The 19,384-nt window shown below is 32.4% G+C and overlaps 1 long non-coding RNA gene across 1 annotated transcript; it reads right to left on the minus strand.

The window, feature by feature from the left end:
• Nucleotides 1-7,341: 7,341 nt before the first annotated feature.
• LOC132274204 (uncharacterized) lies at nucleotides 7,342-19,056 on the minus strand. The gene is made up of 2 exons (XR_009470357.1): nucleotides 18,720-19,056; nucleotides 7,342-18,618 (listed from the first exon to the last, which is right to left on the minus strand). It is a non-coding gene; the product is annotated as an uncharacterized LOC132274204 (long non-coding RNA).
• Between the last annotated feature and the right edge of the window lie 328 nt (nucleotides 19,057-19,384).

The raw sequence follows: 19,384 nt of genomic DNA on the forward strand, positions 1-19,384 counted from the left end.
GTGCATATCACATATTTCACGCGTAAAAAATACCCCTAAAGTTTCAATTTGGTGCAAATAGGTCCCTCTTAATGAACCATTTTATAAAGGGTTACGGGCAAAAAAACCCCACGACATGACAAATGTGCAAATACCCCTGTTGTTTGATAAACCCCTGCATTTTTTAGTTTGTGCAAATAAGGACAAATCTACAAATTGAGAGTAACTAAAAAATGAAATGACTAAAGTACCCTTATAATATATATATATATATATATATATATATATATATATATATACCTTTATCCTTTATTTTATAATAACTTTTAAATCTTGAAATTACTAAAAAACCCCAAGTAAATTTGGATGGGTTTGGTTACATGTGTATATTTTTATAAATTTATTTATATATATACACACTTGAATATTGGGTTAAATTTGATTTTTCAAAATAATTGAATATTGGGTTTATAACATAATATAGATAAATACTTAAATTTAAAGATTGCAAAATATCTATCTAAGTTGTGCTCGATGAGTCTTTAAAAACTTCAATTCATCGATAGTAGACTCCAAGTCAAGTTTTCAAATAAGGTCCAGTTCAATGTTGATGGTCATGCAATCAACAAGAAACTCATCTCCCATCGTGCTACGTATCATTGTTTTAACATGTCCCAAGCCTGAAAACGCTTTCTCCATAGTTGCTATAGAAACAAGAAGAGTCAAACACAAGACGGATCAATCTGTCAACCAAAGGGTAGTACTTGAACTTCCTTCTTACAACTAGTTCCGACATAAATCAGTAAGAGAATAAATATTATGAACCTCAGGATCACTAGGTACATCAACTTGATAATGCATCAACTGAAACTTCAATGTTTTAGCATCTTAACCAGTGAATTCCTAGGGATAGAATTTCTCAGCAAGATTGCATATCTTTTCTGCGTTAAAATATTTAAAAGAATCAATACAATCTAAAGCCGAGCTAAGAGTAAGAAATTCCACTACTTCATTGTTGAATCTATGTTCTAACTCCATCAACTGTAAATCTATTGCACGGTTGATAATATCAAAGTGATAATGGTGCTCAACTGTAATATGATCTTGTTACTGACAATGATGACTTGTACCCTTTACATAATGAGAACTCAAATCAGGTATATTAATGTTACGTCGATTGCAAAATGACACCACATTTGCAAGGAAAATATTTCAATCATCTTGTTTGAAATTTTGAAGGAGAGTTTTGGTTGTTAAGACTAATTTCAAAGCATTTAGAATGTATTGTGAGATTTGCATTGCAAGGCGGGGCAAAGTGTGTCAGTGTATCCCATAATGTTATCCATTACGTGTAAGATAAATATAAATTCAAAGCTTCTCATTGCCTCGTAAATACCTAAAACTTACCCACGTATCTGTTGACCTGCTTACTCTTTCCAAGACTTTCAACAACTATGCAAGATGCAGTATACATATGAATCATGTTGCTCACATAATCATAATGTGAGCTCCAACGAGGAACTCCAGCTCGATGCTTCGGATTAGCCCCTTAACCAGATTGACGTTCACCTGTGCTTAACATATGTGCAGTCTCATCCCTTTGAAAATATTTTAATTCACCAAGATGTTTGGGAGAGGAAGCAATAAGATTGACAATACAAGTCAGGTGAAAGAAGAATTGCCATATATTTGGCACATCTTTTGCTACTGAAACTAATGCTAGTTGTAATCGATGAGCAAAACAATGGGCATAATAAACAAATGGGCAATCTTTAAGAAATAATGCTTGTAGTCCATTTCATTTGCCGTGCATATTACTAGCACCATCGACCCTTGACCTCTAAAATTTGAATTGAAAAATCGAACCAAACAAGAATATCATATATTGTATCATTAAGCGTCACTGCTGATGTGTTTTCAACTCCCAGAATGTCAAAAAAATGTTCCATTAGCAAACCATCATACTTGACATATCTTAAAACAAGAGCCATTTGCTCCGCTTTAGACTCATATTGTACTTCATCAATAAGAAAACAATATTTGCCTCCCCACAACTTCCATCACAAATCATTTTTCTCACTCTATTTGCAAGAATATGAAGAATCTCTTTTTGAATCGATAAAGCAATGTATTAGGCATTTTGCAGATAATTGTCTAAGATAACACTTGAGAGTTCATTATTTCCTTTTGCTTTGTACTTTAACACTTTAATAAAATTACCTAGATTTAATGAACTTGAACTTTCATCATGGCCTCTAAAACCAATTCCTTGCAATGCTAGCAATTGAACGGTTTCAATAGTTGCCTTAAGCCGCATTCGATTCTTCAAAACCTCTTCGCTTAATTGGGCATTCAACACTTTATCAATATGTTGTGTTGATTTATTTAAATTTCCATAAAATAAGGCACATTTTCTATGTGGTGAAGATTGAAGTCCCATGTGTTTCAAGAATGCACAATTATCTCCATCATTAACTCTCTTCCAACTGTTAAATCCACCGTCAATAAGCGAAGAACAACTCACCGTCGTATTTCTATCTTCAAAGAGAAAGTATGGAAAACAATATGTTTTATCTTTTAAAGGAGAATACTCTAACTAAGGAAATTATTTGGCCCATTCATACTTGAATCGCCGATTCTGCCTTCCATTCCAAGAGTTAGGATAATTGGAATGTTTAGGTTTATAAGGCCCCAAATTGATATAAGCTCGTCGAACCTCATCCCTTTGATTCACCTGGTATTCATGTATTTGAATACGTAACCCATAATCTATTTCAATAGAAGTGGAATGAAGTTGCTTGGGTTCAACAACTTGAGGTAGGGCAAGAGGTTGCGAATCAAGATCATTGTCAATGTTAGATGCACTAGGTATATCCTTTTTCGATTAATCATCGTCACTCATTTGGCTACTCTTTTGATATAATGAGAGAATAGACATTCTTTCACTTTCTTGTACGTTTGAAGGTCGATGTTGAGCCATTATTATTTTAAACCTAATAAAATTAAAGAATGAATTAAATTAAAAATACTTAAATCAAAATATATAATTTATATGATTTACAGACTTTACAGTTCACACAATCCAATTCAATTTAAGTTCATAATATAATTCAAATTCCAAATACCATTTTATGTACAATTTTACAGCAAGTCTTTTAGATTATATAATTTATATGATTTACAATTCACACAAATACACAATTCATTTCAATTCAAGTTCACCAAATTAACAATCAAGTGAAAACTGCCACCTATTATACGTATTAACATATCAATTCAGTAGTCATTTACCCCTAATTCAAAAACGTATAAACTATAAGGAGAATAAATTTAAAATACTACATCTAATTTAGCATACTGCATACAGTAGTCTTTTACTCCTTTACCTCAATTTTGCCAATATACGTAAAATTCTGAATCTCTAAAATTGTATTTGTTTCAGCTACTGCCTAGTGCCTACACAAAAATAAATTTATTAGAAAATAAAAAGTTAAAAATTAGAAAGACAAAATAGTAACAAACTAACAATTTGTACTCGGTAGTCAATACTCATTTTTTATTTTATGAGTCAAAGTTTTTGTCTTTTTAAGATTTTGCAACTGATAATCTGAAATTCTGAATCTAAAAATTCTGTGAGTATATCAGACTATAACTTATACAAGGTAACAAGACTACTGGAAATTAAAAATTAAAAAAAAAAATAAATAAATACAGTTAGGGCTTTGAAGTATGACAATATGATTTTTTATTGAAAAAAAAAAAAAAACCCATACATATTTAATTTCATTATCCCTCTTTTATCTTTCCTTGAGAGTCGAAAACATAAACAAAAGTTTGAATCGGTGAAGGCAGAAAGCTGAAACTTTTTTAATTTTAGGGCTTTGAGAAAAGGGCAAAGGACTGGTAATATATCATATGAGATACTTTTTTTTTAACAAAGTAGTGTATGAGATACTCAAGGTGGGCACAGGAAAGTTTTCGAGCACTGAATTAAAGAATTGATATTATTTCACATTTATTATGCTATTATAGTCCTAGTTTACTAAGTATTAATATATTGGAATTGGGTTTAAAAAATCATTGGCCTTCATCGTATGGGTTTGATGTAGTCAAGGTTCAATGAATTTTTTTTTTTTTTTTTTTGGATGGAGTAATGTTTGGGTGGTCCAATTAGAAAAAAAAAAATATATATATATATATATATTATTTGAATGATCTAATACTAATAATAATAATATTATTATTATTATTTTTTGGGGAGTGGGCTTTGTTTATATATCAACTTTGTTATGGAGGGAGCCTCGTGACTAGGAAGAGTTTTGCTAATGTTAATTATGTTTCATAAGTTGGTAAAGTTTTGTCCAAATTTAGTGTTTTCAATTAAAATCTGCTTTTTTTATTCTATAATATTTTAATCTAAGGTTTTTAATTAAGTTCCCTTTTTTAAAAAAATAAAAAAAAAAAAAAAAGCTTTGTTGATATTTTCTATATTTAGATAATAGTATTTTTTTTTTTTTTTGAAATTTTACATAATTAAAATTTAGAATTTGAGTTATTTTTTTATTTTAATTTACCGTACCATCTACAAACTTATACTATAATATTATTATTAAGAAACTTCTCATTTTGATATCAAACTTTAAATTTTACTATTTATAAATATTATATAAACTTTGAGATTTTATTTTAATTCTATATTTTTTTTGTTTAAATTATATTTACATTAGTTGTTATTCACGTGCCACATACTTTTTCCTAATATTATTATTAAAAGCAAATAGAGTTTCTATCTTATATTTATATTAAAAAAATAAAAGGTTTAATAAAAAGTAGTATTGTGTTTTATATAAAATTCTAGATTGAAAAGAAGGTTTGATTTTATATACAATTCTAGAGTGGAAACGGAATTTAAGAAAGAAAAAAGATCATGTCAGATAGCCATTACATAGAATTCTAGAGTGGCTTTTGAACGTTTCGGCCAAAACCGCGGGCACCAAACAATGTGCAAAACAGACAATATTAACATGAATTTTGAACCGATTGTGAGATAAGCAGTCGTGGCCATTCTATGAGCACCAGACAACAATAGACACCAAATGGGCCTTGGCCTAACCGACTAGTGGTATCTCTCCTTTGACAAAGAAAAAGTAAAAGGATCAAGTGTTTTTTAAAAGACAAAAATAAATAAATAAAAAAGTTCAACTTAACATTTCATTTAGAAAATACTTGTTATTTGAATGTACGCTTCAGACTTTTATTATTATAAATTATTGAGTTATGTATAAATTTATTTTTCTAAAAAAACGTTTTTAATTTGTTAAATCTCAATTCTATGAAGGAAACAAAAATTAAACGAGGGATTTGAACCCACGCCCTTTCGGACCAGAGCCTAATCTGGCGCCTTAGACCACTCGGCCAAACTGTCTACTTTGTGTGAAAAACTTAGATAATATTATTATTATCATAAATTAAGCCAATTCAGCTTAATTTATGATAGGAAAACATTGCTATGAACCAACAAATACATTCCCATCAATGGCTACAGAGAACCACATGGGCCAAACAACATTCCATTCCAAATCTGAAGATTATTTTTGACTCTTTACCCACCGAAAAAACAAAATCTCCTCTGGTGAGCTAAACCCCTATTTCTTGACAACCACCACTCGATATCTTCAAAGATATATATCATCGAAAATCAAATGTTCTGATCAACCAAACTCAGGAGAAAATTTTCAGCACGTTTGATTGTAAATCCGGTTTTTGGCAATTAAAATTGACAAAAAAAAATTGTCAAAACCATTAACTGCATTCAGTACACCAAAATGTCAGTATTAGTGGACCGTAATGCCCTTACCTTCAATATATCAACCATGGATGGATAAGATCTTTAGAAACCTTACAGATTATATGTTGTAGTCTACTTCAATGATATATTACTAAAACAAGAGAAGATCATAAAAAACATTTAAAAAATCTTTGCACAAAATTCCAAAATCATGGATTTATTTTATCATCTAAAAAGATAGTTGTTGAACAAGAAACTATTGATTTCTTAGACTTAGTTTTAACACAAAAATGAATAAAACTACAAGATCACATTATTATAAAAATTCGTAATTTTCTTGACATTATTCAAGATAAAAAGCACCTTCAAAGCTTTCTTGAAATCTTGAATTATGGTCGCGCCTTTAGTAGAGGCTTCTATCTCAAAAAGAAATCCCTTTCATCTCACAAACCAAATGAGCAAAAATACACTATTTATGAAAAATAGCTTATGAACATTAAATTACCTAAACAGTATCATTTATGAACAATAAAAGCAAATTCAATCTTATCTACTATTCATGAACAGTAAAAACAGATTCGATCTTGAATCTGTTTTTACTGTTCATGAATAATAAATGTGACATGACTTCTTATAATTTTGCTCATTTGATTTGAATTTACCAGAATTATATCCACAAATTAATTCTTCTTTTTTGAAACTTTTTTGAAATAGGAGTTTTTCTAACTCTTATCTTGTGATATGTAAAATCAACTTCTTCCTATTTGTCTTTGGTAGTAGCTTTTAAGACGCATCCCTACTGAGATGTCTATTTCAAGAATAAGCTCACATCACCAATAAACTTTAAGAATAATAGCACGATCTTGTTTAATTTGTTCATCTTCTATCCAGTCAAAAATTTTATGTTTTTGAAGCTTCTTTATTAAAGGAATTTCTTTTTGAGATGAGTCTTTAATAAAGGTACAATCATAATTCAATATTCCAATAAAACTGAAATGTCATTGCTCATTTTATATTTTTTCCTCTAAATTTTAATTACGATCCACGGGTAAAAAAATGACCAGACATGGCAAATTTCAAAATTTTTATTAATATATATTTTAATAAGGATTTGTACTCGTTTCATCCATGTAATCATGAATAAAATCACAAATTTAAAGCCTATAATAAATTGTTTGTTATTTTGTTTTTTTTTTTAATTTAATTTTATTTTTAAATAACTCAATATATTTTAAATTGAAAAATATATTTTCAACTTCAGTATATCCATTTTGTTACAACGTTTTACATATATTGACTAAGGCAATTTCCCCAAAACATCATATATTTGGATTGAAGCATATCTATTATGTCAGTAAGTAGTATCATTCTTCCCCCTCCCCCTCGGAACTTGTTTGGTTAATTTTTCGTAAATGAAGTTTGCTAGCAACAGCCGCCCATCTGATTGGGCGACTGAACCATCACTTTATGTAGTTTTTTTTTTTCTTTTATTATATCAATCCTATAACGTGTCACTACTTAAAATTAGACTACAGGTTCAAGTATGCTGGATATAGAGTCCAGCTGAATCTAGGATTGATATAATAAAATTAAAAAAAAAAAAACCAACAACACGTTATGGTTTATAGTCGACCCAATCAAATTGGCCACTGTCTAGCAACAACCACTTCAGAAAACAATTAACTCAAACAACTAAAACCCTATAAAAGACTAACGAAGTTGGGACTTGGTTAATTTTCTGAGAATGAAGTTTGCTAGCAACAGCTGCCTATCTGATTGGGCGGCTGAACCATCACTTTATGTAGGTTTTTTTTTTTTTTTCTTATATCAATCATTTAACACGTCCGCTGCTTAAAATTTCAACTCCAAAAGTCCAGTTGAATCTAGGATAGATATAAGAAGAAAAAAAAGAAAAAAAAAAACCAACACCACGTTATGGTTTATTGGTTAACCCAATCAATTGGGGGACTGTCTAGCAACCACCACTTCTAAAAATAATTCAAATCAAATAACTAAAACCCTATAAAAGACTATTCTATGAATCATGTCTTTACTTAGACCCAATTTTCATAGAACAATTTCCAAAAAACTGTCAACAAATGAATTTCAAGTAGACATATGCGTGACTACATGCTCATAATACAGCCGCGAAATGGGAAAAAAGTGTTGCAAGATTTGGTACTGTTTCACCCAACTGATAATCAGGCGGCCCATCCCTTTTCATATGTATTTGTGTGCACATACTATTCAAATATATTAAGCCAACCCTATTTATGATGTTCCACAATATTCTTCCAAAATTAGTGATGTCTTTTTTCTTCTAACATATTATAGAAGTAGAGCTTTGCACAAATTGAATTTGTGCCACATTATCAAAAACTCCCATTACCAACCAATTTTTATTTAAATGTCGTAATTAGACTAAAATTTCAGTTCCATAGTCATTTCTCAACTATTTGGACACCACGTGAATTCAAAACGCCATTCTGCTATTATATTTTTGGATTGCAAGATATCTACTTGTAAAGCAAGTTATTTCATTCCTCCCCACTACTTAGATCAGTTACTTGGGACATTTTTGGTTCAATTTTCTGAAAATTGCTAGCAACAGTCGCCCAACGGCGACTGAACCATCACGTGTTGTAGGTTTTTTTTCTTTTATTAAATCAATCCTTTCACGTGTTGCTGCTTAAAATTTCAACTCCAAAAGACTACATGACCAAGTATGTCCCTTCCTGCTGGATATAGAGTCTAGTTGAATCTAGGATCGATTTAAAAAAAAAAAAACCAACAAACACATGATGGTTTATCAGCCGCCCAATCAAATGGGCGACTGTCTAGCAACAACTACTTCTAAAAATAATTCAACTCAAATAACTAAGACCCTATAAAAGACTATTCTATGAAGCATGCCTTTTCTTGACCCAATTTTCATAGAGCAATTTCCCAAAAACTGTCAACAAATGAGTTTCAATTTGACATACGTCTGACTAAATGCTCATAATACAACCGCCAAATGGGAAAAAACAGTTGCAAGTTTTGGTATTGTTTCACCCAACTGATAGTCAGGCGGCCATCCCTCTTCATATGTGTTTGTGTGCACATACTATTCAAATATATTAAGCCAACCCAATTTCTGATGTTCCACTATATTCTTCCAAAATTAGTGACTTCTTTTTTCTTCGAACATATTATAAGTAGTTTTGCACATTATAAAAAAAACTCCTATTACCGACCAAAATTAGTGACTTCTTTTTTCTTCGAACATATTATAAGTAGTTTTGCACATTATAAAAAAAACTCCTATTACCGACCAAAATTTTAAAGAATTGGTATAAATGTCATAATTAGACTTAAATTACCATTCCATAAAGTCCTTTCTCAACTATTTGGAATCGACCACATGAATTCTAAACGCCATTCTGCTCTAAGACCATAATCTCAATCAAACATGCTATCAGAAGAGTTGAAAAACTGAAGACAACTAATGATATGAATGATTGATTATAGGGTGCACATGCATCGGCAAATGCCACCTCTCATGGTACATTTATACTATCTAATAGTGGAAGGACACGTTTTGATCGTTTTGGAATAATGTGGTTCATTTTATTAATTGTTGCCGCCTACAAGAATTGTAAGTAAGGACGAAGGACAATAATTGAAAGTCGAAAGAGAGAACAAAAAGAAAATGAGGCAAGGAACATGTGCATAGCGTGTCTATTGTTTCCTGCTCCACCATATAATATAGTGAAGATATATTTGATGAGCATGCTCCTTACCTCATTATATATCTCCGGCCTCTTTCTTCAATTATTCTCAATTAAGTAAAATATACACCACATTTCTAATGTTTCCAGGACATTTGCATCTTCAACCTCAATATATCATTCTTGCTACAATGTTTTACATATATTGACTAATGCAATTTCCAGAACATTATATTTTTGGATTGCAGTATATCTACTTTGTAAAGTAAGTTGTATCATTTCTAATGTTACCAGGACATTTGTATTTTCAACCTCAATATATCATTCTTGGTACAATGTTTTACATATATTGACTAACGCAATTTTCCCACAACACTATATTTTTAGATTGCACTATATCTACTTTGTAGAGTAAGTTATATCATTCCTCCCCACTACTTGGATCAATTACTTGGAACATTTTTGGTTCAAATTTCTGAAAATGAGGTTTGCTAGCAACAGTTGTCCACCTGATTGGGCGAATGAACCATCACATGTTACAGAGAAAGAAAGAAAGAAAAAAGACGAAAGTAGAAAAAGACGAAAGCAGAAAAAGACGAAAGCAGGCTTGTTAGATTACAACCTCTTAAGACTGTTGGATTGCAACCTTGGCCTGCCCTGAGCAAATAATCGGTATGTTTTTTTTCGTTTTTTCATTTTTTTTTTGTCTTTTCTTCTTTCATCTTTTTCTACTTTGTCTTTTATTCTTTCGTCTTTTTCTACTTTCATCTTTTTTCTTTCAGTCTTTTTCTTCTTTCATCAAATACGGGTCTTATGTTTAATTAAATTATTTACTTAGCTCAAACTTTGTCAACTTAAATTATTTAATTAGCTTAGGCTAAATGATTAAATAAAAATATAATTATTCTTAATAAATTATATTTGAAATAATTATTTTTATGAATAATTATCACAATATAACCGGCCCAACTCGGCCAGTTATAGTTATGTCATTATCAAGAGAGAATACGTGTCATCATACTATTAATCCAAGAAGCTTATAAATAAAAACATGGAGGAAGAGGACCAGATATTCAAAGAGTCCAGAAATTCAGAGAAATCCAGAGGGACCATAAAATTCAAAAGTCCAAAATTTCAGAGTAAAATACCACCCAAGCGTCTGAAGGCAGAGAATAACAAGCACATCCAAAGTCATACCGTTCTTGCTCAAATTCAACAAAGAACAACAAACACATCAAAATAGTGTCGTTCTTTCTCTGTGATTCAACAAGTTTGAAGAATCACCAAACAAACACCGTTCGAAATCAAACTTCGTCAGCCCTCAATCGGAGCAGTCATCCTGAACTACAAATACTAGAAGGAAATTGTCGATTCAAGATCAAGCTCCAACAACCCTTGGATCCAACCAATAAAGAGATCGAATTAGAGGATACTTTCTTTCTTTCGGAAAGAATACCACTGTACTCAAATTTTCATAAATCAATAAATTACTATTTGCTCCCTATTTCATTCTTTTAATTGCAGAGTATGAAATTTGTGTGTACAGCAGTTTTCCCACAACATTATATTTTTGGATTGCAATATATCTACTTTGTAAAGTAAGTTATATCATTCCTCCCCACTATTTGGACCAGTTACTTGGAACATTTTTGGTTCAATTTTCTAAAAATGAGGTTTGCTAGCAACAATTGCCCATCATTGGGCGACTGAACCATCACGTGTTGTAGGTTTTTTTTTTTTTTTTTCTTAAATCTATCCTATTACGTGTTGCTGCTTAAAATTTCAACTCCAAAAAACTACATGACCAAGTATGTCCCTTCCTGCTGGATATTAAGTCTAGTTGAATCTAGGATAGATTTAAGAAAAAAAAAAAAAAAAACCAACAAACACATGATGGTTTATCAACCGCCCAATCAAATGGGCGGTTGTCTAGCAACCTCCTCTTCCGAAAATAATTCAACTCAGATAACTGAAATCCTATTCTATGAAGAGTAGTGCTATTGCAAGCACGCGCTCGCAATAGCACTCACGCGCACCCCAATTCCAGCCATAGGATGACTATTTTCTAGAGATTCGAGACACTGATGACAGCTAAGGAAATGAAAACACCTTTTTTTCTATCTCTTCTTTGTACGTTTTGCCTCTTTAACCCAAACCTTAACCTAACTTTCTCTCTCCTGGTTAACTCATATCACTTTTCTCTCTCTCTTTTGCCTATTGTCTTTTTTTCTTCGATAAAGTTTGCAACTTCTCTGTCTTTCTCTCTTTTTCGGCTCTATCACATGTTTGGCCAATAATGAAATATTTGCCTGATTGTAAACACACCCAGTAGTTGTGGTCTTCAATCTCGATTCGGTCTTCTTCTTAAAATTGGGTGAGAATTCGATAGTATTTTTATTTAGAATTACATCCCGAATTTAGGGCTCACACTTTCTATGCTAAGGCATCACTGGAAGGCTTGATTACTTAAGACGTTTAACTGTTATTTATGGAATTGTTTTACTTTTATCGAACTTTAGACATCTTTATGTTTTTATTATTTAATCTCCACTCTAGACCGTGTTCTTACTTTCAACAACACCTTTTCCCCAGCAGTTATGTTATTGTCCCCTCCATATTAGGGGGAAAATCCAAGTTGATGAAAGGCAATTACAGAAAAATTTGATTAATTCACCATCAAAATCTCATCCTATCATATTCTTATTTGTGAACCTATCATAGCATGTCCTTGTAGTGTGAAGTTCTTATTTGTCTTCTTACATGTAATTGTGGCAATCATTCATTTCAATTCATCAAATGTGTGTATTGGAACACAATGAGTAATTTAGTTATGAAATCATGACTGAGAATAAGACCATTCTGGATGTCCTTCACAGTACTCTGATTTTTGTAAACATAAATGCATTATAATTTCTGTTGGTCATAATATTTTTTATATAATTATTTTGGAGTTCCTTATAACAGGTTAAAGTGAATTTGTTGTTACCTTTTCTTAATTAGTGAAATTGTTCTACATAATTATCTTTTGCATAGATTAAAATGGATGTTGTAATTCAAGATTTGGATGAAGATGTTTTACAACATAAAAATCAAGATTACACTTGCTCTAATTTTGTTGAGGATGATGTGGAGGTTGTTTAAACAAATGATATTATTCCTTGTGATGAAAAAGAGGATTTTGCTCCGTATGTTGGGTTGGAATTTAAATCCTTAGATGAGGTATTTGAATTTTATAATGGATATGCTTATAACAAGGGATTTAGTGTTTGAAAAAGTTATTCTCGAACATCTAAGAAGACGGGAGAAGTAATTGGCCGTCGATTTTGTTGCTCACTTCAAGGTTTTAAAGAACCAAGATTCAAGGTAAATGAAGGGGAAAAAAAAGGCAATTTCCTGAAACAAGAGTGGGTTGCAAAGCAAAGATATCAGTTATTAAGAAAGAAGATAGATGGGTTATCTCTAAAGTTATTGAAGAACATAATCATTCTCTTGTAACTCCAAGTAAAAAACATAAGTTGCCATCGCATAGAAAGGTAAAAGAAGGTCATGGTCAAATGTTATCAAATATGAGTGAATCTGGCGTAAAGACAAATTTGATAATGAGTTTTTTTGGCACTTGATGGTGGATATCGTAATATTGGTTTTACTTCAAAAGATGCAAGAAACTTTTTGGGTTTTAAAAGAAGAAAAGAGATTCAAAATGGAGATGTGCAAGCTGTTCTTAATTTTCTTGAAAGTCAACAAACCAATAATCGATCATTCTATTATTCAATTCAAGTTGATTCGGATGGTAGGATGACTTAAAATTTTTTGGGCAAATTCTAGATCAAGAATGGACTCTCACTATTTTGGGGATGTTGTTTGTTTTGATCCAACATATTGGACGAATAAGTATGGTATGCCATTTGTTCCTATTGTAGGGGTAAATCTTCATTATCAAACAATGTTGTTTGGTGGTGCACTTCTTTTTGATGAAACGGAGGAGTCTTTCTTTTGGGTAATTTCAACATGAATGAAAGCGATGCATGGAAAACAACCTAAAGTGATTCTTACTGACCAAGAGTCTGCAATTGCTGGGGCAATATCACATGCATTACCAGGCACTCGACATAGATTTTGTCTTTGGCACATCACAAGAAATGCTACCAAAAAGCTGGGAAGTATATACAATGCACATAATGGATTTAAAAATGATTTCAATAATTGCCTGTACGGATGTGAATCCATAGAAGATTTCCAGCTTAGTTGGGAAGCAATGTTGGAAAAGTATGGCTTGAGAGATATTAAATGGTTGATGAGCTTGTATGGAAAAAGGGAAAAATGGGCAGCTGTTTATACACGTGATGTTTTTTGTGCATCTATGTACACAACACAACGTAGTGAAAGCATAAATGCCTACTTTGATGGGTACTTGAAGAAAGATATGCCACTATGTGAATTTGTAAAGCAGTATGAAAGAGCTATCATACATAAAAGGGAAATGGAAAATGATGAAGATTTTGAGACGTTATAAGAAGCCTTTTTTAAAGATTGGAATGGACATTGAAGAATATGCTTCTAAAATTTATACAAGAGCAATCTTTAAAATGTTCCAAGAAGAGTTATTATTAGGTCTTAACTACAATCATGAAATGACTGGGAATATGGAAAAAGCATATTTTATTGTGTGGAGAGGAAACCAAAAAGATGGGGGGCATATTGTTACTTTTTGTAGCTCTGCTACATCTATTGATGTAAAATGTACATGTCAACTATTTGAATTTGCAGGATACTTATGCCGGCATATCCTAAAGGTGTTTATAGTCATAGATATTCGAAATGTTCCATCTCAATACTTTTTAAAAAGGTTTACAAGAGATGAAAAGTCTGGCCCGGTGGTGGATGAGATAGGTGAACAAATGCAGGCTGATTGTCATGAACCAGTGACGCTTCGGTATAGCAATATTTGTCGTGAGACCTCAAGCATTGCTGAAAAAAGTGTTATGCATGAGGAAATATACAACTTGGCTATGAATGGTTTGCAGAAGTTGTCAAATGAAATTGATGCTGCAAGAAAAGAATTAGCAATAAAGCCTTCTGAAATGATCACACTAAATAGTTGTGTAGTTTCTAATAATTTTGAGAATCAGAGTAAGTTACTTGATCCCTTGGTTGTGAGGCATAAAGGGCGTCCAGAAAGAATGAAATCATTTCTAGATTCAAGGCCAAAGAACAAAAGTAAGGCTACTAATAAGTAAGATTGCTCTATGTACAATCATTTACATGAATTTTAAATTTTACTATTTTATTTAATCCTCCATGTAGGGAAAAACAAACATGGTTCAAGTTCAAGTTCAACAACTAAAAGTGAACAATTTGCTGTCACAAATAAGTGACTTGTTTATACCTACAACGAGTCAGGTTGATAAACATAATTTCTTTTCCTACATGATACTTTTTTTTTTTTTTTAATTTCAATTGGTATAGTTAGTTTCACCATGTACTGATTTTTTTTTAATAGTTCTTGTTACATTTAACTTACCACTATTTTTATGACTTATAGGGAAATATAGAATTTGGTTCATTGAATCTCAACTCCACTAATGTTGGTTTTGATCTTAATAAATCACATGAGGTAACTACATATCAAACTTTAGAGTGTCGCGTTTTTATTTAATTTGTTTAAACAATCTATTAAGATGCTCAAATATTTCTCTCCCCCAATCTCTTGCAGGATTTTGAAAATGATATTTGAATTCAAGCTACATGGATTCTTTTGCATTGGAGTGATGGTGGAGTTCAAATCTAGTTTTTGAAAATTCCAAGCAATGTTTTTTTTGTTCCTTTAGCAGCTATTTTTTCCCCATCTTCTTCAAGGATCAACTACTATAATTTTTTACGAATTAATTTGAAAAAGGGGAAAAATATATGGTAATTTTTGCTTCAGCACAAATCCAGTAATGTTTGTGTTGGGTTGTTGGAGTTCTTATTTTTTTATTACTTTTACTTGTGTTCCTTTAGCAGCTCTTTACTATTTTATTTAATCCTCCATGTAGGGAAAAAGAAGCATGGTTCAAGTTCAAGGTTAACAACTAATAGTGAACAATTTGCTCTTTCAAGACTCGTTTATACCTACCACGAGTCAGGTTGGTAAACATAATTTCTTTTCCTGCATGATACTTTTATTATTATTTTTTATTTCAATTGGTATAGTTAGTATCACCATGTACTGATTTTTTTAAAAAAAGTTCTAGTTACATGTAACTTACCACGTATTTTATGACTTATAGGGAAATGCACAATTTGGTTCATTGAATCTCAACTCCAGTGATGTTGGTTTTGATCTTAATAAATTATATAAGGTGAAGTACGTATCGAACTTTAGAGTGTTGCGTTTTTATTTAATTTGTTTAAACAATTTATTAAGATGCTCAAATATTTCTCTCCCCCAATCTCTTGCAGGATTTTGAAAATGATATTTGAATTCAAGCTACATGGATTCTTTTGCATTGGAGTGATGGTGGAGTTCAAATCCAGTTTTAGAAATTCCCAACAATGTTTTTTTGTTCCTTTAGCAGCTATTTTTTCCCCATATTCTTCAAGGATCAACTACTATAAATTTTTGCGAATTAATGTGAAAAAGGGGAAAAATATATAGTAATTTTTGCTTCAGCACAAATCCAGTAATATTTGTGTTAGGCTGTTGGAGTTCTTATTTTTTTATTACTTTTACTTCTTGTTTTCCAGAAGCTATTTTTTTTTTTCTTCCCCATCTTCTCCAAGGATCAGGTGCTATAAATTTTTGAAAATTAATGTGAAGAAAGAGAAAAATATATGGTAATTTTTGCTTCATCACAAATTCAGTAGTGTTTGTGTTAGGGTGCTGGAGTTCTTATTTTTGTATTACTTTTAGTTAGTTGCGTTCCTGCTAATTTTTTCCCCATTTCTTCAAGGATCTATAAATGTCTTAGAAGTAATATGAAAAGAGAAAAAAATATATAATAATTTTTGCTTCAGGTATAGATAATAGGCATTGCATACTATTTTTTTACAATTATCATTGCATACTTACCAAAAAAGAGAAAAAATTAAATAAAAATGAGAAAATCGAACCATTGTGATTCTTGAGAGACGGACTAAAACAAATCACCAGTGCAATTATACTATTCCTGAATGCAATAAAAAGGATTTTTTCTATAAAATATTGAATAAAAAGTAAATAGCCCGCTAATAAAACAAAGGCAAAACTTCCGGGAAAAAAAAAAAAGCACAAGAGTCAAAGACTAAAGAGAGAGAGGCCATGTGAGAGTTAACCAGGAGAGACTTCCAAAAAAAATAAAAAAACAAGAGTCAAAGACTAAGGGTTAGTTTGGTGTGCAGGAATAAAATAGAATGGAATGAGAATTTAAGTAGGAATAGAATGAGAATGGAAAAGGAAAGGAATGGTCATTCTTATTCCATTGTTTGGTTTCAAACCTGGAATGATAAAGAATGGAATGCTTATTTCCATTTCAATGTTTGGCTGGACCATCCTAAAACTAGAATGGAATGAATTTTTTTTTTCAAAATATTCTTATCAAAATTCAAAATAAAAAAATAAAAAAAAAAAACTAAAAATAAATAAGAATTAAGAATTGATCAACAACAACTTGTTTTGAGTACGAACGTCCTGCCCCGACTGGCGTTCCCCTAAAATAAAAGGAGTTTGTGCCGTCATTGCCATTTTCGATTGAATCAAGAGAGAAATAAAGAGATGCAGAAAACCCTAGATCAGCTCTGACGGTGAGTACTTGCTTCTCTGTCTCTCTAAGATTAAAAAGTTCAGAGCTTGGTGAGTTTACGAACTATTGCTATGGATGCTCCCTCTGGAATGTTCAGAGAAAAGCTTGGAAGCAAGAGGAACAAACAATTGCAGAGTGCTACTGTGTGTGTATATGCGAGGGTTTCGAAGGTTTTTCATTCAAAGTATGCTGGGTGGTGAGAGAGGAAGGAGGAGAGAGAGGGAAGTGTGGAACTGTGAGGGGAGAAGTGGAGGCAGAGGAAAGTTTTTTAGTAGTGTTTGAAAAGAGAGATACGATGGAGGAAGACGTCTGAGGGAGACAGAGTCTGTGTGAAAGAAGTTTTTAGGTTAGACGGTGTTTTTATTTTTTATTTTTTATTTTTTTATTTTTTTTATTTTACTTATTTTTTATTTTAATTTTTGTTGGAAATGGAATGGTCATTCCTTTGGTCAAGAAGAGGAATGACCATTCCAACTTCTTGATGGAATGAGCATTCTCAGAGAATGAGTTGGAATAGTCATTCCACCTTTAAAATGGCACACCAAACAAGAGAAAAGGAATCAGAAGTTGGAATGGTCATTCCATTCCAGTCCATTCCAGCACACCAAACTAGCCCTAAGATAGAGAGGCTATGTGAGAGTTAACCAGGAGAGAGAAAGCTGGGTTCAGGAGGCAAAACATACAAAGAAAGAGAGAAAAAAGGTGCTTTCATTTTCCTTAGTTGTCATCAGGGTCTCGAATCTCTAAAAAATAGTCATCCTGAGGCTGGAATTGGGGTGCGTGTGAGTGCTATTGCGAGCGCGCGCTCGCAATAGCACTACTCTTCTATGAAACATGCTTTTTCTTGACCCGATTTTCAGAAAACAATCTCCGAAAAAAAAAAAAAAAAACTGTCAACAAATGAATTTCAAACATCTCTCGTTTAAAATGTTGTCAGAAAAGAAAACTCAACCAAGCCAGCCCTAAATCTTCACCTATGGGGTTCACTTCCTCTGGGCATGACCGGGTCAAGTTTCCGCCTAGATCCCGGGTTTGGGGCTGATTGTGGTACACAAACGGATTAGGCTCACCGTGAAACCTAAAAAGAGGCCTTCACGTAAATTAGTATACAGTACAGTATCAAGCATTCGAGCCTAACAACCAGATGTCTGGATCCAAGAAAGTGCCAGCTACAAACCCGACCCATCGACATTCCTAATCCGGATCCGCAAAATGATATATGTAGCAGTCTTGTATGATAATATATGTACACAATAGTCCTTAACTAGATAAAACCCTCGCTTAGATCTACCAGATCTATCTCAACGCACAGTATACTACTCTATTAGCAAACAGAATCGATCCTTCAAGTGTCAGAAGCATGGTTCGAACTTCGATCGAGCTATACATATATATATACATATATACAGATCAGTCATATAGTAGGCAATAAAACACAGAGAGATGAGAAATCGAGATATAGGAGAGAGAGGAAGAATATACCCGACAGACAGGTGGTTGCAGAGGTCTCGAACCCGGCTCGGCATGTGCCGCAGTAAACCCGACCCTCCACAATCAATGGGTTCGCAACCGGCCGGTGGCGCTAACGAGCGCCGGAAGCACACAGAGAGCCAACATCGAGATCATTCTGGCTAGGTTTGTTTTGCGAGTTCTAGAGAGAGAGAGAGAGGGTGTGTTTTAGTGAGAGTGATCTGCAGAGGCAAGGATAAGAAGAAGGAAGAAGATAAAGAGGAAAGGAGAGGGAGGGAAGAAATAGAGTATGTAAGTGTAGCGGAGACGAACATCTACGTTTAGTGATATCCATACAATAATAATGTGCCACGTTACGGTTTGAGGGTATTATGATCAATTTAAAGGAAAGTATGGGGTTGTTGTGGTAAGTGAATATTGGTCAGGGTAGGAGTTACTGAGAATATAGTTACAGGTGATCGATGTTAGTATATATGGTGGTATACAGCTAGATCCAAGTCTTGACATGTGTCGGTGACTACTGTGATCACATTGGGGAACGGATGTCAGGATCAAGTGTGACCGAGTCTATTACTAAAAATAACTTCAGTGCCATATCTATTACTTACTAGCCAAAATAACTTCAATGATTAAATATCAAAAATATTTCTAATAACATCTCCAAGGTTATGTTAAAA

This window comes from Cornus florida, unplaced genomic scaffold, assembly GCF_030987335.1.
Source record: "Cornus florida cultivar Cherokee Brave unplaced genomic scaffold, ASM3098733v1 CherokeeBrave_3.0.0_Hap2_Chr09, whole genome shotgun sequence".
Lineage (NCBI taxonomy): Eukaryota > Viridiplantae > Streptophyta > Magnoliopsida > Cornales > Cornaceae > Cornus > Cornus florida.